Source organism: Pituophis catenifer, unplaced genomic scaffold (assembly GCF_029215685.1).
Source record: "Pituophis catenifer annectens isolate HBS135680 unplaced genomic scaffold, rPitCat1.0.hap2 SCAF_2, whole genome shotgun sequence".
Lineage (NCBI taxonomy): Eukaryota > Metazoa > Chordata > Lepidosauria > Squamata > Colubridae > Pituophis > Pituophis catenifer.
The window spans coordinates 163,980,877-164,006,050 of NW_027256882.1; positions in this window are offsets into that span (position 1 = coordinate 163,980,877).

Consider the following 25,174-nt stretch of genomic DNA (forward strand, 5'->3'; position numbering starts at 1 on the left):
TTATAAAAACTGATAAATTGGGGGGTGTTATAGTCCCAAGACAACTGAATAGCAATAGGTTAGAAAAAAAATGGCATGGAGTTTAATCTTTGTGAAATGTTTATAGGCTGGAGCTTGGAGAGATAAACATGTATACAGGTGTTTTAAAACCCGGATATCTTCCTATTAGGATTTTGCTGATTCTTAAAAGAAGTGAGGCAAATGATTACAGATTCAATAGTGACCTCTTGTCAATTTTGGCCGGCCCTTCTATGAAAGTATTTTGTGGCATCTATATTATACTCTTTTCATTAAGCACTGAAGCCATTTTTATTCCCCCAATATTTTTTAAGTAGCTTAAATGCTATTAAATCTTCATACTATTTTATTTTGGTCTTAGCTTGATTTTATGTGCTGCCTGGTGCTCATTCTTCCTGCTAGTTGTAGGTTGGTTTTATTATGTGCTGCTCTCAGCATGATTTATTAGGATGGAGCTTATGTTTTTAATTTACTTGGACACCAGTACAGAGCATTTTTGTTACGGACAACTTAAAAATGCAATAATAAATAAATGTGCCACAAGGATTAACCTTGCAACATTTTGGTTTTCATTAATGTCTGATAATGTTACATCATCATTATTATTATTATTATTATTATTATTATTATTATTATTATTATTATTTATTTATTTATTTATTTATTTATTTATTTATTTATTTATTAAACTTTTATACCGCCCTTCTCCCAAAGGACTCAGAGCGGTGTATGCTTTTAAGATGCACATATACTTTCACATATCTATATTATATAAATATCTGATGCTACAGATACTAACCCAATGATTTAAATAAGAATTCTCGCACATGAATCCAGAGTGTGAAAATAGAAATGATTTTGCCTCATGGCATGGGAAAGCTATCTTGATTGATTAAAAACAATGCAAAACTGACCAAAGATGGACTTTAAAAAAAAAGAACAACTACCAAAGGACATACTTCTATATTTCTGAAATTATAGTTTTGTATAAATCTTTAGTTCCTTAGTTTTGATAGAGAAACAATAAATCAGCAGCTGCTAACATATTCTTTCATCTTACAAACAGACTTCTACTGTACTAATGTTTTCGGCTTTCAGCTTTTTAGAAAAACCACTTAAACTGTTTTCCATTTGAAAAGTTTATAGGTACTTGTAGCATTTTTAAAACATTTATTAGCAAAATAACTCACAGTCCAGTAACAGCTTTACAATAGCAAACTCTATAATGCAGAATTTTCATATTTGGCATCCTGGATTTGATTTAGTTGTTCAAACCATGGGGAAATGGGGCAGGGGGAAATCTTGGAATTTGACCAAAATGAGCTAATATATATAATGTAAGTCTATGTATGTCTTCTCAGGAGTTAATTACTTTAATAATACAAGTTCCCACGTAAATACATATAGAATTATTTTAGGCATGTAACTAAGAAATCATTTCTTTCTTTTTTTTTTTTTGAAAAAAGTTTTATTTTTAAATAAAAAGAAACAACATAAAAATATCATCCTTACAAACAATTACAGACAGCATCTCGATCGGTTAGAATCATTTCGTGCTCTCAATAATTTTCAAAATCTCATCATATGACAAATATTCTTTTCTCGAACAGAAAATAAATATTTAAACATTTCATCGAAATTTCATTTCATATATACTATCTCATCTCCATGCTTTATTGTCTAACCATTGATAAAATATCTCCCATATCAAATAATATTGTTTATCTTCCTGTTCTCTTATTTCAAATGTCAATCTACTCATTTCAGCACAGTCCAGCATTTTCTTAATGATTTCTTCATCAGTGATTATCTTCTCTCCTTTCCAATTTTTTGCAAATACAATTCTAGCCGCTGTTAAAATGTTCACAATTAAATATTGCAATTCTTTGTTAAATGTCTCTGGTAAGATCCCTAATAAAAATATCTCTGGTTTAAAGTCAATATGTCTCTTTGTCATTTTTTCCAACCATGTGTGTATCTTAGTCCAAAATCTCCTTGCTTCCAAGCATGTCCACCACATATGGTAATAAGATCCTGGAGTCTGATGACACTTCCAACATTTCTCTGATTTGTTCTTGAACATTCTGGCTATCCTCGTTGGGGGTAAATGCCACCTGTAAAACATCTTATACAAATTCTCTTTATATGCTGTAGACATTGTCATTTTATAGTTATGTGACCACAATTTTTGCCATTTCTCTAAATCAATACCATAACCAAAAATTTCCCCCCACGCTATCATTGATTCTTTAACTTGTTCTTCTTCCAATGTTACCTCTAGCAAGTATCCATAAAACTTTTTAATTACATGGTCATCAGAGCCCATTAGTATCTTATCTAACTAGTCAAATCCTTATAAAAACCTTCTTGTTTGAGATCTTCTAGATATCTGGAAAATATTTGCATATATGAAAACCAATCCATCTTAAATCCCTGATCTTCTAAGTCTTGTTTCAATTTAAGTTCACCCTTTTCATCCAATAATTCACTATATCTAACAATTTGTTCCCCTTTAAATACCACTGGATAAGAAAAAGGTTCATTTGTAGATACCCAGACCAGAATCTTCAAATAATGGTATTTTTTAATCCTCTCCCAAGTCAAAAACAAAGCTTCATGTATCTGATGTCTTCTAAAATACCCCTGAATTTTAGTTCCTTTATACCATAAAAAGGCATGCCACCCCATCAACAAGTCATGTCCCTCCAAATGCAATAATCTAGTGTTTTTCAATGTTACCCATTCTTTAATCCACATTAAACAAACTGCTTGATAATATAATTCAAAGTTTGGTAGGCCAAAACCACCCCTCATCTTGGCATCTTGTAACAACGTTTTATTCTTGAATTCTTTCCCTGCCAAATGCCTCCCCGAGAGGTGGTATGCTAAAAAACGGAAACTCTGGGGTTTTTTAAATAGATATTTAGATCCAATTTTAAGGGGATCCGGGAGGAGGGTGGTTTTTAATAATAAAAATGAGACGGGGGGGTCTCTTAAGGATCAGCAGCCATGCCATTTTGACAATCCTAGCAGGTTAGGGAGGTTGGGAGTCATAGGAGATGCTCGGAGGAGGGTGGGACAAGCTATACTTGTGATGGTAGGAAGGGGCAGAAGAAATCGAAGTAGGGGTGGGGAGCATCACACCAGATGCATTCGGATAGTGACTTGCTCCCATACCTCCTGCTCACCCTGCTTTCCTGGGGATATGAGAGTGAAGGACCCTGGTTTCCATCTGATATATGTGAATGCCAGGTCCGTGATGAATAAGGCTCTCCTCATACGAGATCTTATTGATGAGGAGGGTGCGGAACTGGCCTGTATCATGGAGACCTGGTTGGGGCAAGAGGGGAGAATCCCTCTCTCTGATTTTTGCCCCTCAGGCTTTCGTGTCCTGCACCAGCCGCGACACCAGGGAAGGGGCGGGGGGGTGGCACTAGTTGTTAGAGAAAGTCTGAGTCCTAGGGAGGTCACTGTCCCTCAGATAGGCGGGTGTGAGTCTTGAGAGTGAGTTCTTGAAGGAGCTTGGGACATTTCTCACCTCTCAATCCTGCGATTCAACTGAGGTTCTGGTGGCATCCTGGGAACAGGTGGCTACCGACGCCTTGGACAGAATCGCACCTTTGCGGCCTCTAACCCAACGCAGATCCCGGATTGCTCCTTGGTTTTCCATGGAGCTCTGGGAAATGAAACGTCGGAAAAGACGCTTTGAGGAGAGTTGGAGGTCCTCCCGATCTGAATCTGAGCGAACACAGTTAAGAACCCATATTAGGTCTTATCTAGTGGCGATGGAAGCGGCGAAACGTCACTACTTCGCCGCCCTCATTGCATCTGCAGAAAACTGTCCAGCGGCCCTGTTTCGTGTGACCCACTCCCTCCTCAATCAGGGAGCAAGGGAAGACCCTTTGCAGGGCAGAGCTGAGGATTTTGTACAGTTTTTGCATGATAAAATTGCTCAGATCCGGATCGGATTGGACTCTGATTGGGCAGAATCCAATCGGGAGACTAGGGTGGGTCTTGAGAATAATATCTGGATTGAGTTTGACCCTGTTTCTGTCAAGGAAGTGGACAGGATTGTGGGCAAACTTAGTTCCTCCACTTGCTTATTGGACCCTTGTCCCTCCTGGTTGGTTTCGGCTGCCAGAGAGGTGACTAGAGACTGGATCCAGGCAATTGTCAATGCTTCGTTGAGAGAGGGGAACTTCCCCGCCTCTCTTAAGGAGGTGGTGGTTCGACCTCTCCTCAAGAAGCCTTCCCTAGATCCAGACTCACTTAATAACTATCATCCCGTCTCCAATCTTCGCTTCATCGCGAAGGTTGTTGAGACTGTAGTGGCTCAACAGCTCCCACAATTCCTGGAGGAAACAGAATACCTTGACCCGTACCAATCAGGCTTCCGACACGGTCACAGCACGGAAACGGCATTGGTCGCTCTGGTGAATGATCTCTGGCGGGCTCGGGATGGGGGTTGTTCCTCCATCCTGGTCCTACTTGACCTCTGACCGGCTTTTGATACCATCGACCATGGTATCCTACTGCAGCGACTTGTGGGGTTAGGGGTGGGAGGCACTGTCTTACGGTGGTTTTCCTCCTACCTCTCGGGTCGCTTTCAGTTTGTATGGGCGGGAGGGCAGAGGTCCACCCCGAGGCCCCTTAATTGTGGGGTGCCTCAGGGGTCGGTTCTCTCCCCCCTGCTCTTTAACATCTATATGAAGCCACTGGGTGAGATCATTCGTGGCTTTGGGGTGAGATATTATCAATATGCTGATGATACCCAATTATACATCTCCACCCCAGACCACCCCAGAGATGCTCTTTCCGTAATGTCCCATTGCCTGGAGGAGGTACGAGCCTGGATGGGCAGAAGCAGACTCAAACTCAATCCCTCTAAGACTGAATGGCTGTGGATGCCGGCATCTCGGGTTTCAGAGGCTCCATTACCTTTGATAGATGGGGAAAAACTTGCACCTGTTGATAGGGCTCGCAACTTGGGTGTCCTCCTGGATGCTCGGCTATCCCTAGAAGACCATCTAACAGCCGTGACCAGGGGGACCTTCGCACAGGTTCGCCTGGTGTGCCAGTTGTGCCCTTTCCTGGACCGAAATGACCTTCGCACAGTCATTCATGCCCTGGTTACTTCCCGCTTGGATTACTGCAATTCCCTCTACATGGGTCTGCCCCTGAGATGCACCCGGAAACTCCAGCTGATCCAGAATGCAGCTGCACGGGTTGTTATGGGAGCCCCTCATTACTCCCATATAACACCCCTCCTGCGTGAGCTGCACTGGTTACCAGTGGTTCTCCGGGTCCGCTTCAAGGTGCTAGTCCTCACCTATAAGGCCCTTCATGACTTAGGTCCGGGATATTTGCATGACCTTCTCCTGCCTGCCTCTCACCGTCCTGTTCGCTCACATAGGGCCGCTCTCCTCAGGGTTCCAACGGCAAGCCAATGTCACCTTGCTGTGCCTAGGGGTAGGGCGTTCTCTGTGGGTGCTCCCACCCTCTGGAATGAATTACCTACTGAGCTCCGGACGGCTCCTGATCTCCGCTCCTTCCGTTGGGAATTGAAGACTTGGCTTTTCAAACAAATAGGCTGAGACTGATTCCGGGCTTTATTATTTACTACTATTTAATTATTTGGATTAAATTATGATTTTATTGTACTTGTTTCTTAACTTGTGTTCGCCGCCCTGAGTCCTTCAGGAGAATGGCGGCATATAAATACATGTAATAAATAAATAAATAAATAAATAAAATGTATTTCAATACCATTTTATTCAAGTCTACAAAGAATTCCTTACCCAGCTTTATTGGAATTGTCTGAAAAAGATACAAAATTCTAGGTAAGATATTCATCTTAATAGTTGCAATCCTGCCAATCAAAGATAACTGCAGATTTCCCCATTTCACCAAATCTTGTCCTATCTGTTGCTTAAGCTTATTATAATTATTTTCTTTAAGAAAACTACATCTCGTTGTCAATTGTATCCCCAAATATTTTACCTTATTTGTGACCTGCATCTTTGAAATCTCCATCAATTCTTTTTGTTTTTTAAACATATTTTTAGTCATTATCTTCGTCTTTTCTTTATTAATTTTCAAACCAGCAACTTCCCCAAACTATCCAATTTTTTCTATCAGTTTATTTATTGATGCTAATGGTTCTTCAATAATAAAGACCAGGTCATCAGCAAAGGCTTGTAATTTATATTCTTCTTTTCGAATTTTCATTCCTTTTATCTCTTTTTCTTCTCTAATATTTCTATTCAACACTTCCAACGTCAATATAAACAACAATCATTTATCTGGACCAACAGAATTTGGGGTCCTTCAAATTTTGACAAACTCTCAACAGCCCCAACCAACGTCTCCCATGGCGAGAAATGGTGGGAGTTGTAGCTCAGCCACACTTGGAAACCCACAAGTGTTGTATCTCTGAATGATGAAGAGATGGTGTTCTTAGAAGTACACTGAGCTACAGCTGAATATACAGCAAACCCTTTGCAGATCAATGTGCAATGAATGATAATCTCATAGTTCCAGGATCCCCAAGGAAAGCACATTCATATCATCAGATTATTATTTCTTCATTCCACATGATTCCACCAAGTGTACATATAAACCTATATTTCACTTGTAATACACACTGGCCTGGGTCTGCTGAAAAAGCCAAAGATTTCTAAAAAGAACAGAGTTGGAGCTTTGGTATCCAGTGGATAGGGATAACCATTGAGATAGCCAGTCTCCAAGATCCTACAAGATGGTTTTATCTTACTGATGGGACTTGGAGAGCACTAACCCTGCTAAACGTTATTGGACAGATAGAAGGCAGAAGGGAAATGAAAGAGGCTGTGGATGTGAACAAGTACATGTAAGATGTTAATTGCTGCTAAAAATGAGGATTAGAGAAAAATGTTGAAAAATGTGGCTTGAGTAGAAAATGTTCAAATACAAATGTTTGTTTATGGAATGACAGTGTGACTTATTTAATGTGTGAAGCCTGCAGCTCTGCTTGAGGATAAGATTAATGCCGTTACTGTATCGGTCTGAGAAAAAAGAAAAGTAGCAAAAGTGAATATGAAATTATAGGAAGCTTTGTTTGTTAAATGTGCCTGAAAGAGTTCTTAGAAGAGTACAAGAAATATCAGTGAATAAAATTTGGGAAATGCAGTTGGGGGAGAGAGTGTACAAGCCAGAATGTCGATGACACTGAGAAATCTAGGGACATGAAAGAAAATGTATTGTCTGTTGATTTACTCAGAGAACAATGTATGATAAATAGGGAATAGGTTTGAATTATGAAACTTCCGTATGAGTATGATGTTGTAAGCCAGCCACCAAAGTCTCTTGACAGTGAGGTGGGCAGTATATACATTTAATAAATAAATATGAAAATATGAAAATAAAATATGCAATAAAGTATATGGTCAAAATAAAGCAAATCTGGGAACACACAGAATTGTTAGGGAGTGATGCATCACTGAGCAGGTAGTGAAACAAGGACATGTGAAGTCTCTAGCTGTTTTGTGCATTTATTGTTACATTTAAAAGGAATGCTTGTGATAATGTTACAACATTGTTTTGATTGGGGATATAAATAAGCATGCACTTGATATTCAGAAGATGTCATGTTGTTGGCCTAGTACTTAGATGATAGGCAGAAAATGTTCAATAGTTCCTCTGATGCAATGACTTGTTTTTCTTAATGTTTCTTCTGCTTGATTGCAGGGTCCAGTTATTTCCCACTGCACTTGCATAATTCACAAAAGCAAAGCTATCATGGCATGATGCACTTATATGAAAGTGAAAGTTGGATATATGCAGAGAGGCAGGAAAATAAGGTTAGGAACAGGTTACTTAAGAAGCGTGTGTTAAAACAAAGAGATAGGTTCAAGAATGACACAAGCTCAAATAATGTGAATAGAACATAAAACTGAAATGCTAATAGAGATGAAATATATTTAGATGATTGAATCAATGAAGAAGGAGCAAATGGGTTAAGAGGAGAAGATCAAGACAATTTTGGTTCAATGGAAGTGATGGCATCCTCAAAAAGAGAGGTGAAATATTCAATGTATGAATTGATATATGGATGTATTGGAAGGGAGGGCACTGTGCAGATAGAGAAGCAGTATAATGGGTGACGTAGTGTAAATTAGATTTAGCTACATTTCCTTTTCTTACCTCATGTCTTAATTTTTTGGGGTTACTATTTCTCTCTCCCTCCCTCCCTCCCTCCCTCCCTCCCTCTCTCTCTCTCTCTCTCTCTCTCTCCTTTGCATAATATTTCTTCTCCCAAGAGAAGAAATCCAGCATAATGGATATTTATGTATATCTCTTTAAATAGCCTCAAGACTACTGTATTTCAACCATGGCAACTTTAAGATGTATGAACCTGAACTCCCAGAATTCCCCAGCAAACTTTTTGAACCTTGGCACATCTTACGTCTCTAGGCTATTTGCAGATGAAACAAATAAGAATAGAATTGATAGCACTAGAGCAAACAAATGGCTTAGCCTATTCTCCAGGTTTTAATTGGTAATTTCAAGCAATCATGTGTTCCCCTCTTTTTGTCTATGTATGTATTTGTAATGTAAAATTCAAAGACAAAAAAATGGACTGTCTCAGCTATCTAGCTACAATAGTCTGCTGTCAGTAAGAAACACTGGACTCCAGTATTTCAAAGTCTTGGTGATTATGGGTCATTCACAAGATCCAAAGGTCTCCAAGCTGGAGTGGACTCAGGTGCTTTGCTCTTTTCAGTTGGTACCAGCAGCCTCAAGGAAGCATCACTCAGGTGGCAATTAAACTTAAAAATCAGCTAGCTAGATTTGCTTGCTTGCCACTTCTGTTGAGATGTAGGAAGTTAGCACCCACCCCTTTCCTGGAAGAGTGAAATATTTTAGGAAATATGAAAAAGGCAGAATATTATATTTCCCTGGATGAGAAATATGAGAAGCATATTTTACAGACAAAGCAGCTCCCACCTTCCTGCCCCCCACCCTTTGTCAATGGGCCATTAAGGCCTGGGCCAGTCTATTCTACATAACAAAGATCTGCCTCCTTCAGGCAGAGCCATAGTAGGAATTGCCAAAGATGGGATTAGCCCTCTACACAATAGCAGCAGAAACTCACCACATGTGACCTGGGAAGCACATGTGACCATCAGCCAGCAAGGCCCCCACCCCCTGGGAGTCTGACAACCAATCAGGATACTCTTTCGGGGCCCCAAGAAATGCAGAGCCAGAGAGAGCATAAAAACCCGAGGATTTACTGTATCTGCCCTTTTCTGTTCAGGAACTCAAGCCATGTGATCCTGTCCACCATTAAACCATCTTTCCAAGCAGTCTCCATGTTTCCAGTGTCTGTTTTCCCCACTTGGAGCAGAACCTAGAAGGATGTTTCTTCCAACAGAGAAATTACAATGTCGCACCCCACTGAGCGCATGAGGCCAGAAAAGTAAAACTCCCAGAGCAAGCCTTAAGGAGGTCTCACCTTCTTAATCTGGTGATATTTTGGCCTTGGCCGATTGTTGTGGAAGCGATAATGAGACCCAGCATTTGCCTGAAGAATTCCAAGGTTGATCTAACAATGGAAACAATACCAACTTTTGAAAAAGAAATCCATCTCCATCCAAGTCTGTCTTTCTCTCTCCAAAAATGCAACAATGTCTACGGAATGGATGAACTTCCATAACTCAGTGATATGTTGATGACACTCTGCATGTCTTCAGAGGTGCTCTGATTTGCAAGGCAAAATTAGTTCCTGGAAGTGCACACTGCATGAATGGTTTATAGAATTAGATGGGGGGGAGGGGGAGGAGAGAGAGAGATTCCAATGCATCTAGTTCAAATTCAGCCATCTTCCCCCAAAACCCCCCTCCCCCCTTGCTTTTCTTCTGCTGCCTGACAAGATCTGATGGATCTTCTCCTCAGTCCCACCCAGCTGTGCTCTACAGCTGTAACATGGCTGGTAATTGCTCTGTGGGCAATAAATCAGGCCTCCAATTCCATGTAAATATGAGTCATGTGAAAACCCATTTCTGCTCTTAACCAGTGATTTATGGAGGCACCTGCCTGCCTGCTCATGCAAGACCCAGGAACCTCCAAGGGAGGGACAAGCAGCTGCACTCCTAGTGTCCAGCAGAAAGGGCAAGATGGCATTGAGAAGAAAATCCTGCAAATGGCAAGGAAAGCCTGGGCCAACCCAGTTGCCCCAGTTGCAGCCCAGGACGTGGTGACAGCAGCCAGCTCAATTCAGTCAACAAATCTTGGTTAAAGTGGAGGGAGGAACTTTCTTTCCAAGTCAGAGAAAAAGATACCCTGGGACCACTGCACAAGAAGAAAGAGTTAAACCAGCTCTTATTTTGTAAAATAAACACACACACTCATGATTTAATTCCCATGTCATTTATTCCTCTGAATCTTAAAGGCTTAAATCACAATTTACCCATCAAAGCTCTTGGTTATAATTTTTGTAGAAATCATTGGGGGACCAGGAAATGCGTCGTCTCCCAATATGGCTGAATTACAAGTCTCAGCATTTCTCCCTCATGAACCATGCTGGCTGAGGAATTCTGGGAATTGAAATCCATCCATCTTAATATTGTTAAGGCTGAGAAATAGTGGTCTAACCTAAACCACTAAAAATCCTATTATTAACTTTATCTGATTCTCCTTGGCTTTTTGATCACAACCAAGATCTGCTAGGTATTGCTAGCCAGCATTAATCTTTTACCATATTTTTCGGACTATAAGATGCACTGGAGTATAAAATGCACCAAGATTTTGAAGAGGAAAACAAGAAAAAAAATTTTTTTTTGCCTCTGCTCATCTGGTTTTTGCCCTCCCTTGCCCCCAGGAGCACTCTGCAGGCCTCCCAAACCCTCTGTGTGTCCCGTTTTTGGCTTCCCGAACCCTTATGCATCCCGTTTTTGCCCTCCCCAGCCCCCAGGAGCACTCTGCACGTTCCGTTTTTGCGAAAAACGGGCTTGTTTTTGCTGAAAACTGGATGTGCGGAGCAGGGTTTCGGGAGGCCAAAAATGTATTGTATTCAGTGTATAAGATGCATCAACATTTCCACACTCTTTTGGGGAGGGGGGGAGTGCATGTTATTCTCTGAAAAGTACGATATTTGAATGTGGACATTTGTGAACCTGGTCTGATTGGACTCTCTTCTCCTGTCAATGACCTGCACCTATTTAGGAATTGAGAACTTATAAGTCTAACATAAAGCCCTAGTATTCTGTAGATGAGAGTTTCTCAAAGTTTGGTGTGAGGAGTATTTACCAACCTAATGTTGAAAAAATAATACAATATTTAAATTCCATTAAACAATTGTGAAAAGTGGTACTGGCAAATAATGTGTTAATTTGTATTTTTAATATGGTAAATATTAATAAATATAACCCATACAAACAAAAGGTGTTTTGAGGTCCTTCATAATTTTTAAAAGTGGAAAGTAGTCCTGAGAGAGAAAAAAAAGTTTAAGAAACACTGCTCTAGAGAAACATGGCTTGATCCCATACTAAGATATTTATGACAACACCTAAAGTAGATGCTCCCCAAATTCACATAAACTATGAAGAACATTCAGACTTGCAAGATTGGTAGTAAACTAGATCAGATCAGGAAATAGTGACTGAATAGGTCTAAAATGACTTTTTATTAGAACTGTAATAGTAACAGACCCTTGCAAGTCTGAATGGGCTTCCTGACTCTCTTTTATTGTTAAGTAAATTAAGGGGAAGTCTTCTTTAGGTATTATCATAAATTTCTGTCTTCATATGGACCCAACTTCTGCATTCTGACAGAAACTCCTGGTGATCTCCCCACCCCCTTCTCTCGGTCTGAAATTTATCTGCTGTCCTTCTTACTGTTGTAGCGACCGTTTGCATGAATTCATGGGGTGAAATTTTGCAGACATTGCTTTTTCTGGGACATTCAGCCATACTATAGACTGGTCCCTCCATAGACATCAGAGCGGCCCCAAAACTTCTTTGATTTAAAGATGTGATTTAAGCCTGTTCCTATGTACACAAAGACCAGGAATGAATGAAAAAGCATAATTGATTTGAATGTTTATGACAAACTTGTAGGAGAACTATTGAAGATTAGTGAGACTTTCTGAACATCAAGTAGACTATTGTTTGGTAAAGTTTAGAGCAGATCTTGAGGAAAAATGGATATGGAAATAAGGAAAGATCTAATGGTTGCTGGGAATCAATGGCACCTAATAAATCAATGAATCAGTGGCAATGGCAGCCGTACTCTGAATAGTAGAATTGAAATACATGTACTGTGTTTCCCCGAAAATAAGACCCTGTTTTATATTTTTTTGAACCCTGAAATAAGCGCTTGGCCTTATTAACATGCGCTCAAAAGTCCGGTTGGGTTTATTATCAGGGGATGTCTTATTTTGGGGGAAACTGGGTAACAATTGCTAATGTAGAAAAGAAAAAAAGAAGTGCAGCATTGAATTCTGTTTTTTTAAACAGCAACAAGTATTTATTTGATCACGTTATATGGCTTCCATCTTGCAAATGTAGTTGGATGGCTAACAAAATTTTAAAAATTATATATGTGTGTGTTCTTGTGTGCATGTATGTGTGTTGTATGTGTGTGCTTAAGGTCTAACAATTTTTGGTCTCAGGCCTTTTACCTTAAAAGAAAAAAAATCCAGCCATTCACATTTTGGGATTCACAACTTTCTGGGTGACTCCTTGCAAAGGAAAGTTTGATAATCTCTTGAGAGATTAACATTCCAATGGGTATTTTCTCTCTCTCTACTTTCAGGTAAATTCTTACCAGTAAATCCCTATGAAGATGTAGCAGGGGCAATATGTAGGCCTCCAATTCAGGAGGGGGAATGTCTGGTCTTGATCTCCTCCAGACTGCCTTTTGCCACTCAGACCTGCTAGGCCAGGAATATGGAAGTGGCTTTCTGGTCCCAGTAGAAAAAGCAGAGACGTGAGTGACACCCTAAGACTTTAATTAAAACTGAGCAATTCACCTCCCAGATCCAAAAGGCAGATCTATCAAGTCAGCCCAACGTTCAGGGTACATTTCAAGCAGCTGCTGGTCAAGGAAGCCATTCAAGGAAGGATGTTGTTTGTAACACTGGTCTCCTCCAAATAGCAAGTCTTACACCCCAAGCTTCAACCTTCCACCCTTGCACAGCTGGAATGCACTTGCTCATCTTGGGATGTGATCTCCCAAGGCTCTAACTCTTAAGGTTCCCATCTGTAGTGCAAAAATCCAGCTGACTCTGGAGGGGACCAAGTATCTATCTTCAGTATCTGTCTGGGGCTTTTCAACCTTTGTCTATTCTGAACCAGGCTGTTATTCCCCAGTGCTTTAGCTCCACACTTGTGCTTCTGTGTCTCCTTGTGCTCGGATTCTTGACCTGAAGCCCGTGTTGTTCCTGCACGCTTGAGGACTGCTCTGGAGAAGCCAGATCAGAACTTAAGGTCATGGAGACCTTGTTAGTAAGAGCAAGATCAGGTCTTCCCAGCTTGCTGCACTGGGCCCTGGCCATCTGTGACCTCCTAGCATTCCTCCAGCTCCTCCTTTTCTGAGGACAAGTCCTTCCTGGAGGCAGTAATTCAAAAGGCTGAGAAACAAGTCAGTCAGTACTCTTCCTCCCACCCCCCATGAATGGATCCCAATGAGCCTTCTTTTAAAACACAAAAAGTGCTAAGGGTCCTTTGGGGTGGGGTGGAGGATACACTTGGAAGAAAGAGGCGGATTCCTGACTCCCTCTTTGTTGTTGGCTGCTTTGTACTTCAAAATCTCTACCTTCCAAGTTGCTTTTCTTTTAGAAAGCTAAGAGACAGACCAAAAAAACACTGCAGCTGTTGTGATCTTTTGGAATGGACATTTGAGGCGCAATGTAAGGTCTATGTTTTTGATACATCTGGGGATTTTGTCAGCTACAGGACAAAGTGTTTGTGTCCAAAGTTCTCTTTTGTCTAGATTCCAGAGAACACAAGAACGCTATGCTCCATTTCCTGTTTCTGCCCTGGGTGATCACAGCCCTAGGAAACTCTGAAAGCCACCCCCCCCGCCTCCGTGCCGAATTATCCCACAATTAGCAAATCCCTGGGTATCCATGGCTCTTACTGCTGCAGCTGTGGATGGCTGAGATTGTTTGTGTTGGATTCTGTAGTCAAACATCTCACTGTATGGCTGAAACATGAACTTAAAACCTACTGATCTCTTCCTTGCCAACTAACAGAGCTGCTGGGTCTCAATAACATTTCTTGGCTGACCATCATTGTGAGGACATTTCTGCAGGTTGATCTTCAAAACTGAATAGGGTCAGATCATGGTGCCCTCTTCTCCTCTCTCTGTCTCCCCTTGACTTTCTTATTTTTTTCCCCCGGGACAAGTCTCTCTCCTTGTCATCTCCATTCTGTCACTTGGTTCAAATAACTTAGCCAGTCGTAATTGCTATCATCGAAAACCGACACTAAGTAAAGCATCTAGAAATTTGTCTATGGAGATTCTCAGTCATCCAGGTCACCGTTGTCCTAAAGGTGCTTTTTCAAGAGGCAACTGGACTTTCTTTGTTCTATAGAACCGGTAGTAAAACCAGAGGGGGGCTCCGCCCACCGAACCCAACGTCATCAAAATGCTTCTGCGCATGCTCGCTTCACTCACACGCGCGCGCACGGCCCCATTGCGAACTGGTAGTAAAGGTAAGTAGAACCAACCCCTGGGAAAGGGATAGGATTTTAGTTGAAAACAGAAATAAGTGGTCTTGCCATTTCTTGCAAGCGCCCATTTAACTATGGATTGTGTGAAAACACTTTACGCTCCTTGTAAAATGTATGTCAGTATGAGGATGGGTGTAAGAGAGGGTTGAGTGACTAGATTTGCACACCTACTTTGCGGTGTACGATTCCTGAAATGGAAGAATAAGTAGTCAAACAGCAAGCTGCTGTTATGCTGGTGACCTGGCCATCTTCCTCTCCAGTGGAGGGGAGAGAGTTTTCATTGCTACTGAAATTATACAATGTTTATGAATGTGTGCAGATATATAATGGTATGGGGAAATGGCCACCATGCTTTATGCTTTTTAATCATCCCATCATGGCCCTTAGCATATTGCCCAGACACATGCATATGAGCATGTACTGTACGAAAAGGGCACGTGTAAATATGTGCACGCAACCCTGTAAATCTGTTCAGTGAGCCTCAAGTACAGATGAGCTGTTGAGGGATCCCTTGGGCTGCTGTTCTGACCTAGGCTTCACAAAAGCAAGACGCAGACTCCTTGTCCCGACAAAATCCCTTTTTATTAAGCTAATGTGAATTCCTCTCATTCACATCCAGCAAAGTCCCGGCAAACAGCCTTTCAAGGGTAAATTTACAATCACAGATCTTATCAGGCTTGGAGAGCTGCCAGGCCGATATCTTCCAAATGCAATGCTGTACAAGAAAATACTTGGCAAGGAGTCCCTGAGAGTCACGAACAGATCTTCACACTAATTAAATGAACTAATTGTCTCCTGCAAACTCCACTCCCCTTTCGCTCTTCTTTATTCCCTATGGGAGGGGCCATTCACCGTCCACCTGTGCCTTTACTCCCGGAATCTGCCCTTGTTCCTTAATTGTTCCCTTCTCCTAGCAGCTCTGCACATGCGCACATCGGGAACAGGCTCCAGCTGTTCTTCAGCCCCACTTATCTCCGACTCCGAAGGTAGCTGATAACTGTTGGATGGCCCTGGCCCCATCTCTGCCTCTGACACAGAACACTCATCAGAGCGTTCCCCAGACTCCAGGACTGGCCCATGTTCCTCCCCAACCTCCTCACTGTCTGAGTCTGCCACCACCTCCGCTGGCTGCTGGTAGGCCACAACAGTTGCATTGGGAAGGGACATATTATGGTATCCTGCTCCATCTCCAGATCTTAGATTGTCTCCTTGGCCTGTGTCCATGGAAGTGTGAGAACTGGGTCCCTGTTGCTAGGCCTCAGGAGCTCATCCACGGCTGAGAAATTACACAGATTCTTTATGCATCACTTTTAGCACCTCTTTGGGATGTTTGTTTTCCCTTTCGAATTGTATCTCTTGCAACACAAAGAAAATGAGCAGAGAAACACACTCCTGGCAATATACAGGATACGAAAGTGTGCTGGGAAAGGAGGGCGAGCAAGAACAAGCAACAGGCTTGCTTAAGATAAGAAATGGCTGCTGATGGCAAAGTGTCTTATAGGATTTTAAAAATTAACCAACTTTATTATCAAAGATTTCTGGAGGAGGAGGCCAACCACAGATTGCAATCATGAACATATCAGTTAGGTGTAATGTGGACGTTCTTAATGGTTAATAGAGCTTGCCGTTTATACAGATAGTCATCCTAAGCAAATGAACAAATGCACAGGGAGTCTTTGACTTACAATAGTTCATTTAGTGACTGCTCAAAGTTGCAATGGCACCGAAAAAAATGACATGACCATTTTTCACACGACCATTGCAGCATCCCCGTGGTCACGTGATAAAAATTCAGACACTTGGCAACTGACTCATATTTATGACGGTTGCAGTGTCCCAGGATCATGTGATCAGCTTTTGCGACCTTCTGACAAGCAAAGTCAACGGGGAAGCCAGATTCACTTAAAAACCATATTACTAATTAACACCTCCGATGATTCACTTAACAACTGTGGCAGGAAAGGTCGTAACACGGGGCAAAGTTCACTTAACAAATTCTCACTTAGCAACATAAATCTTGGGCTCAATTGTGGTCGTAAGTCGAGGACTATCTGTTTTGCACTAAGAAAGCTTGTTTTCTCTTTCATTCATGATAGATGAGTGGAAAATGAATCAGTCTAGGTCTAATTAAATCTGTCTTTGTTATTCCTGATGTTCAACAACTCCACTATTTCAAAAGATCCAGTCACTATATAGGAGAGCTTTTAATAGCTAACAATCATTAACAAGTCTGCAGATGACAGCTTCATTGCCTATCACTAAACTGAGCCTACCAAGGTTGAGTTTGTTGTTAATATTTGAAAAATCGATTAATTTTCCACAGTAGTATTAACTGGAAATATCTAATCTGCTTATTCACTAAATTAATTATATTTCTTGGATTTGCACAACACCGATCCAAGAACCAGGCGTAGGGGTTATTTTTTTCTCCACATAAAGAACTGTAAGTTAACCATTTGAATTACAGCATACTATGTTGTGTGAACCAGTCATAAATTACACTCCACTAAGATGCTACCCTTACTGTGCTTGGTTTGGTTTAAGTTAGCATGTTTTGCAAACACAGCCTCCATGATTTATTAGCCAGGTTTACGATTTAGAATGGGGAATCCCTGGCTTCTGTCTTGCAGAACATTAATGGCTGGAACTTACAAGCTGTGATCTGAGAATACCCTGGTAGAAGCTATGGTTTGTAAGCCACTGTGTCTGGCTTTACACAACAAATAAGATAGCAACATCACAGCATATTACAGGTGAACTTTACCATAGTACACTAAAGTAAAGCAATGCCTGCTTTACTTCAGTTTTAAAGGACGGCACTATATTGACAAAAAACTATTTCCTTCCACTGATGAAAATGTAGGTTGCTTTCACCCTAATCATTTTTGGCTGATATAATTGATATAATTAATAATGAGAATATAATCACCCATTGTCTGAAAATGGACATTTTCTGTACTATCCTGTTGATTTTTTTAAAGGCTTGGTTTTATATAGAGGAGAGAGAGAGAGTGTATGGTTCAATCATCTGATTCTCAGAGATTTCATGGACAGTCCCTGAAGTTTTCTTGGCAGAGTTCCCGCCCACTCACCCCAGAAGTGGTTTGCCCTTCCTTCCTTCCTAGGGTTGAGAGAACATGACTGAGCCATGGTCTTCCAGTTGGTTTTGTGCTTAAGACAAGCCTAGAACTCACAGTCTACTGGTTTCTAACCTAATGCCTGAACCACTACATCAAGCTGGCTTTGTGTTCGTACTTTCCCCAACATTAAATATAATTTCAGTACCAATTAGCCAGCATATCACCATTAATATATCTGGCAGGAAAAATGGTGTATAAGTCAACTGTTTAATGACTGGTAAACAAATTATTTTTCTGTCTTCATAGACTGCATTTACTGTGTTCTTCTGTTTCATCCCTTCTCCATTAACAGAATTTTTGCCTTTTAGCTTTTAGACTGATTCCACTTAAGTGCTATTGGACTAATGTACTGAAAAATCAGATAAAATGGCTTAGATAAATGGCATGAGTATTCTTAACTTCAAAAAGACAATGAATAATTTAGGCTACAGTCCTATCTACACATACTGGGGAATAAATCTCAGAGGTTTAATGGCTCCAAGGGCAGTTTCAGACTTTTCCACTTCCATTTCCACTCCCCAGTCCTTTGAAACCAGCTTGAGGACAACCTATAGTCATCTTCACTGCTGCCAAATCCCAAATGCTGAGAACTAGGAACAGAAAACAATTGAATTACCACCCTTGCCAGAGATTCTAGAACAGTCCAAAATGTCCTTGTTTTATACAATTGTCTGTTCATATTCAAGAAAAATCTGAATGGTTCTTGCACCATTTGACTACAGAGCTACAAAGCAGAAGCCACTGTTCTCATTGGAAGACTTTATACAGCAAGAGTAACTCAAGAAATTTCTGTAAATGAGGAAACAGGTCATCCATAAAATCAACAAAGCTGCAGTATTAAAAAAAGAAAACAAAAGGAAAGGAAAAAAGTAGTTCAGCCCTCAAACACCACTAACTTGAAATCACAAAGTTCTGGAAGTCCTTTTGAAATTGGCACAGTGTCCATGTGGTAGTAGCTTCTTACTTTTCAGTAAAGTTTTGCAAGATTGAGTTGTATTAAATAACTAATTTTCAAAGATAGAATTGGCACCATTTAATTGTGGGTTGCAATCTAAACATATTTTTTTTTATTGAAAAAGTTTTACAAAAACCAATTTTTCCCCATTCCCCCCCCATCCCTCCCTAACCCCCCCCTAACCTTCCCCTCTTCCCATGACTTCCCCAAGGTGAAATCCGTCCACATTATATTATATCATACTTTACCACCCCTCTATTCTCCCCCCTGTGCACTATACATTTCTACATAACAATATGCTATTTTGGCCCCTATATACTATGCATTTCTACACAACATTCAGCTAAAAACTATCTGATACTTCCTAGTTTGATATTTATTCTGCACATAATCTATCCATTTCTTCCATTCCCATACATAAGTCTCCTGAGTCCGGTCTTTTAAATATGCTGATATCTTCGCCATTTCTGCAAAACTGGCCATCTTCAAAGTCTATTCTTGAATTGTAGGCATATCATCCCTTTTCCAATATTGACCAATCAATAAATCTAAACATATCGTGTAAATAAAATGCGACTTATGAGAAATTCTTCCTTGGGGGTAGGTGAATCTTCCCCAGATTCTTCCTTGGGGGTAGGTGAATGTTATGGTTTGCTAGGAGAAATACCATTTGGTTTCCACTGTTAGCTAAGGTAAAACAAAAAACCTTAGGAACTGGTAATTGTTGTATGGTAAAGAGAAGCATGGAATAAGGAGGCTAAATGCAAAGGGAAGAAGGCATTTTTGTGAAATACTATTAGCTTTCCACAAGTTGATTAAACTGGAGAAGATCTTCTACTCGTTTGTACTGAGGCACATTGTCAGGGAATATTGTACTTTTTTTTCTATATTATTTATTTAGTAAATTTATATGGCCACCCATCACACATAAAGTGGCTCTGGGCAGTAAACAACCATATTAGAAAACAGTTTGAACATGATTCAGGATTCAGTCCAAATAACATACTAAGGGAGCCAGCAAGATCTGAGTGGCAAAATCCAAAGGACCAATAGATGACAGTGGAACACTATTAAAAAAAATGACTGTTTTGCATCTCTATGCTGCTAACTAGAGGTCATCCTAATGTTTGGCACCAGTTTTATATTCCTAACATGAAGCCTAACTAGTGGTGGGTTTCAATTTTTTTTACTACCAGTTCTATGGGCGTGGCTTGGTGGGCGTGGCATGGCATGGCTTGATTGGCGTGGCTTGGTGGGCATGGCAGGGGAAGGATACTGCAAAATCCCCATTTCCTCCCAATCAGCTGGGACAGAGAATAGATGGGGGTGGCACCAGTCAGAATTTTTCACTACCGGTTCTCTGAACTACTCAAAATTTCCGTTACTGGTTCTCCAGATCTGTCAGAATCTGCTGAAACCAACCTCTGAGCCTAACCCTAACTAACACACTGCAACTTAGTTTCGGGTTCACATATAGGGGATTTCATTGTGAAAGTCTTGCAAAACTTAATTGAGGTGCCAGTTTATATGAAGCTTATTGTGATAGTTGCAGGATCTGTATCAATTGAGAAGACTGTTACATTAGGATATATCTTTTGTGGAAGATATTTTCACATAAGCAGGTCCAATGTAGTCTTTGTTTATTGATCATTTCTCCTTGGTTGCTTTTCCCATTAAGGCGGATCCCATTTTGGAGAGTCTTGTCCCAGATTCTTCTACTTCTGATTGCGAGCCTTCACAAGTATTTGGCATACATTTCTTCCAGCTTTGCCAGAAAGAATCTGGTGCCTGTTACTTCTTCTTGTTTCCAACATGTGCTCTGCCTTTTACAGATGCAGCAATCTTGATTTGTGACTCCACTAGGAATTATGGCCTGTGCTGTGTAAGTTTATCCTGCAAGCTATAAAAAAAACCCCAACAACCAATAGGAAAAACACTGAGAACTTCTTTTGCTATGGTGTCAGACGGGCATAAAATAAAGAGAAATACACAGCTGGAAGAAGCCAACACAGTTGATCAAACGAACCTTCTTGTGCTGGTATCCATTTCTGTAAAGCCTGCACTTAACATGCCTGTAAGAGTGATTTACACAAATCTTAAATGGGCAAAGGTTTTTCCAACCATTTATTTCAACAACTAAATTCCTGCAATCAAAGTCTTAAGTACAAGATTTCTAACCCAGCTTTAGAGAGTTTATCCTCCTTGGTATTAATATATTTTAAATATTTTTTTTTTAAATTTCTGTGCCACCAATTCTGGGATGCTCAATTGGTGTCTGAGGGGGTGTGCAATCATAATAAAACCATGCTACTAAAATAGAATAAAGCATCTATCTATAAAAAGAAGATAAAATAGCAATAAATAAATAAATAAATAAAGATACACTGTGTTAAAATCAATTTAGGAAATCTAGGAAGATAAAAAACAGCTTAATATAGCTCCACCGGCAGCAAGCAGATTCTAACCGCCACAAGAAAGGCGCCCTCCTTCTGGTTCCTAAGCTATAAAATATGGAGAGAGGCCTCAAACAAGTTGGCTTGGACAGTGCGGTGTGGGTGGGGTGGGGGGAGAGAGAGTGCTGGACACCCCCCCCCCATACCTCCCTTGGTTCTATCAGGCTTCCTGATCCAGCTGCTTTTTCTACCTGTATTTCTTACATAAGTTGCACAGTGAAGCAGCCGTTTCTACTTTGAAGAATGCCTCCAGGCCCTGATATTGTCCCATTAGACAATACCACAAAAATGGCAAGTGGCTACAGCTCAGAGTTTAGCTTGGATGTCTGCTTATCTGCCTGGGGGCCAAATATTGTAAGGTAAAGGGTAGACGGATGGAGAACATGGAATGGAAATAGGTAAGATTAAGTCACATGTAAAATGGAGTTGTTGTTTTTTTTTAAAAAAAAACAGGCCTCATTTCTCAAAGCACTGAAAGCACCCTCTAGTAAATAGTTAACAGGATCTTAAAAAAAAAAAAAAAAACCTTGCAAAATATCTGACCTGCTTAGTTTGGTGTCCTCTGCTCCTAGGACATCAACAAAGTTTCTGAATTGCAATCAAACACGTACACCCACGTCCCTGCTCGCCTGGTGAGTTTTTCGTCAGAAATTGTTTTCCACCACTGTTTCCTGCATATTTCTTGCCAGATGTCTGGGACCAAAGAGCCTCTTGAAGAACTCTGCAGTCCTCCAAAGCTTGCACAGGTTTGCCAGCAGAACATAATCCAACTGAAGCAAACATCGCATTGGCCTGATCCAAGACACACAGGCCCTGTAGGCCAATGCAAACGTTTATACCAGGACATGGAGCTAAAGTGACAAGAAAGAGAGGGAAAAAGGCATTATATTTGCTGCTTTTGTGTTTCTGGAACAGGAAAAAAAAATCCCACAGTTTAGTAATAGAATATGAAGTTTATGACCTAAACTCAATTTATACATGACATGATTATTTTAATTGTGGTTTATTGAATATGTTATAGTAGCCTGGTTCATACATACAGTAATGTTGTCATAATTTATGTTTATGCAAGATTTCAGGATGGTTGGATTCATACACCACACATCTATGCTTCCAACATTCTGCTAAATTCTGGTTTGGTTAATCTTGGTTTATATAACAAGATTTAATAATACCAGCATGCAAAATTATATCAAATGCTTTGTACACTTCACTAATTGGATTAGTATAACAGCGGGTTGCGTGACTTTGGAGCTGACGGTCTCATCCCAACTCACCTTGCTGAGTTGTGTGGGGAAAATAAGAGGAAGGCGTATTAAGTATATTCACTACCTTGAGTTATTTATAAATATAATCAATGTGGGACAAAAATGAATGAATACATAAAAATAAAAAAGCTACATTCAAACCCAATAAACCGCATTATGGATAAGCAGAAGGGATCCCTGACTCATTCCTGGAGATTTTTGGACAGGTTGGCACCGAAATTCTGGAATATCCAAATAAACAATTTAATGGATGACATCTTCTAATAATCCATTCATTTTCTTCCTTCAAAAGTCAGTTTGGAACCATTATTGGGTATGTTCACCATCTTGAGTTATATATAAAAAGGGTGGAATAAAAAATAACAATAATCAGAATACTCCACTGTTAGGAATATTCAAGAAGAGAAGCAGTTTGTGAGTCATTCAACTGGTTGATTTGGGCCTTGTTTTCCACTTAACCTGTTCATCCATCCATGTAGCCTGCTTTGGTGTGCAAAGGTAAGGGTGAAAAATGGCACTTCCTTTTTGTTATTTTAGTATTTTATTAAACTAGGAGAAATCTGCAGAACAAGACTTCCTAACTCCTTGAAAAGAGCTCAGATCTAAACCCCAATATTGGAAAGGAGAATAAAATCATCAGCATTATCGTGAACTGAGGCCACCTCCAGAGGCAACCATAGAGGTATTATTTCCCCCACCCCACCCCGACTCTTCCCAAATCCAGCCCACATTTGCTACTATATGTTATATATCTATTGTTATTTTGCACTGAGTTTTTATGTCACCCAAAGTCACTGTGGTGAGAAGAGCAACCGTATAAACCCAAGTAAATAAGAAAGAAAGAAACTCACTCATTTCTTCTGGCTTCTCTTATGGGTGGCCCCTTTCAGTTCAGTTTTAAGTGTTACCTTGCTGACAGATGAACAGAGCCCCTTTACACAATTTCCCACCAACATTCTGATGGGTTGGAAAGAAAGAAACTGATCTGCATTCCTATTAATCTGAATTCCTATTAATTTTTTGTGGAGTTTCCTGAAAGGGGACAAGGGTGTGATTTTTCTGGTGTATTACTCCTCCTCCAGTGGTGGGCTGCAACCGGTTTAACAGCCAGTTCGGTGAGCGTGTGCGCGCGTGCCTAACACGCTTGCGCGCAGCGTTCAAAATACAGCAATTTGAAGCTTAGCTGTTTACCTTCTAAGGCAGCCCCGGTAAGTAGAACAGTGGAGGAGCGGAAGTCAGCTGTGCTGCACGAATCAGCTGAGCCAGAAAGAAGGAAATATAGGACAGAATCAGTGGTGGGTTGCCCCCGGTTTGTACCGGTTCTATAGAACTGGTAGTAAAACTGGCGGGAGGCTCCGCCCACTGACCCTGACGTCATCAGAAGCGATCTGCTCATGTGCAGAAGTAAGGTGCGCACACGAGCGAAGCAAGCGTGCATGCACGATCCCGTTGCGAACCAGTAGTAAAGCCAAGTAGAACCCACCTCTGAACAGAATAGGGCGGGGGTGGGTGGGCTGGGCCAGCTGATCATCAGAACTACCGGTTCGCCCGAACTGATCCGAACCGGCAACAGCAGGAGGACCAACTGGTCCTGGGGAATTCGCCAAGTGGTTCCACTGAAAGACCTTTTAGATCGACGAACCATGTCCTCCGTAGCCTACCACTGTCCTCCCTCCAGCTCAGTATGTCGCCTGAAAACTCAGAGAACAATTAACCAGTGGAATGGCTTGCCTTCAGAAATTGTGGGTGTTCTACCACTGGAGGCTTTTAAGAAGAGACTAGACAGCTACGTGTCATAAGGTTTCCTGCTTAAGCAGGGGGTTGGACTAGAAGACTTTCAAGGTCCCTTTCAACTCTGTTATTCTGTTAAAAGCTATTGCAAGAGGGAGAAAGGGAAGACTTCCAAAAGAGCAACCAAAGCAAAGCGGGAGAAGGGAGAAGGGAGGAATCAGTAAACCCCCCACTGTGTTGCCCCCCACAGCACAAGGCTAGACAACCCAGCTTTCCAGGTACTTGCCATTTAAAGCTGAAACTCACTGGCGTTAGATGAATTCATCAGTCCATCTCCCTTGCTTGCCTGGTACTGTATCTGCATTGTGCTATTTTTTTTAAAAAAAGAGAGTCTTGCTAAACTTGTTGTCCATGACTGCAGGCTCACTGAAATTTAACCTTGGAACCCACCATGACATGATGAACCCTACATCTGAATTAAACATATGCTGGCCTGGTGGAACTACAACTCCCACAATTCCCAGACAGCATGACCAAAAGTGGGATGTTACCTGTGGCTCATGCCTAGGCTTTGAAAGTGTATTATTATTATTATTCTCTTTTATTCATTAAAAATGAAACTCAGTCAACTGGACATTTAAAAATGTGTCACAAATACCATTGATTGGTGCTAATGGTTGATATGGGTTGCTGCCAGCGTCCTAGATATCAACCAAGTACCTTCTTAAAATATATGATGTTCCAAGTAGCGCAGTTTTTTGCAGTTCCGCTGGTGTTATTGCAGAAAGCTGTTTTGTGAAATTCTTGGACATGGTACCAGGGGTGAAATCTAAAATTTATTACTACCAGTTATGTGGGCGTGGCTTGGTGGGGGGGTTTAATGTGATTGGATGGG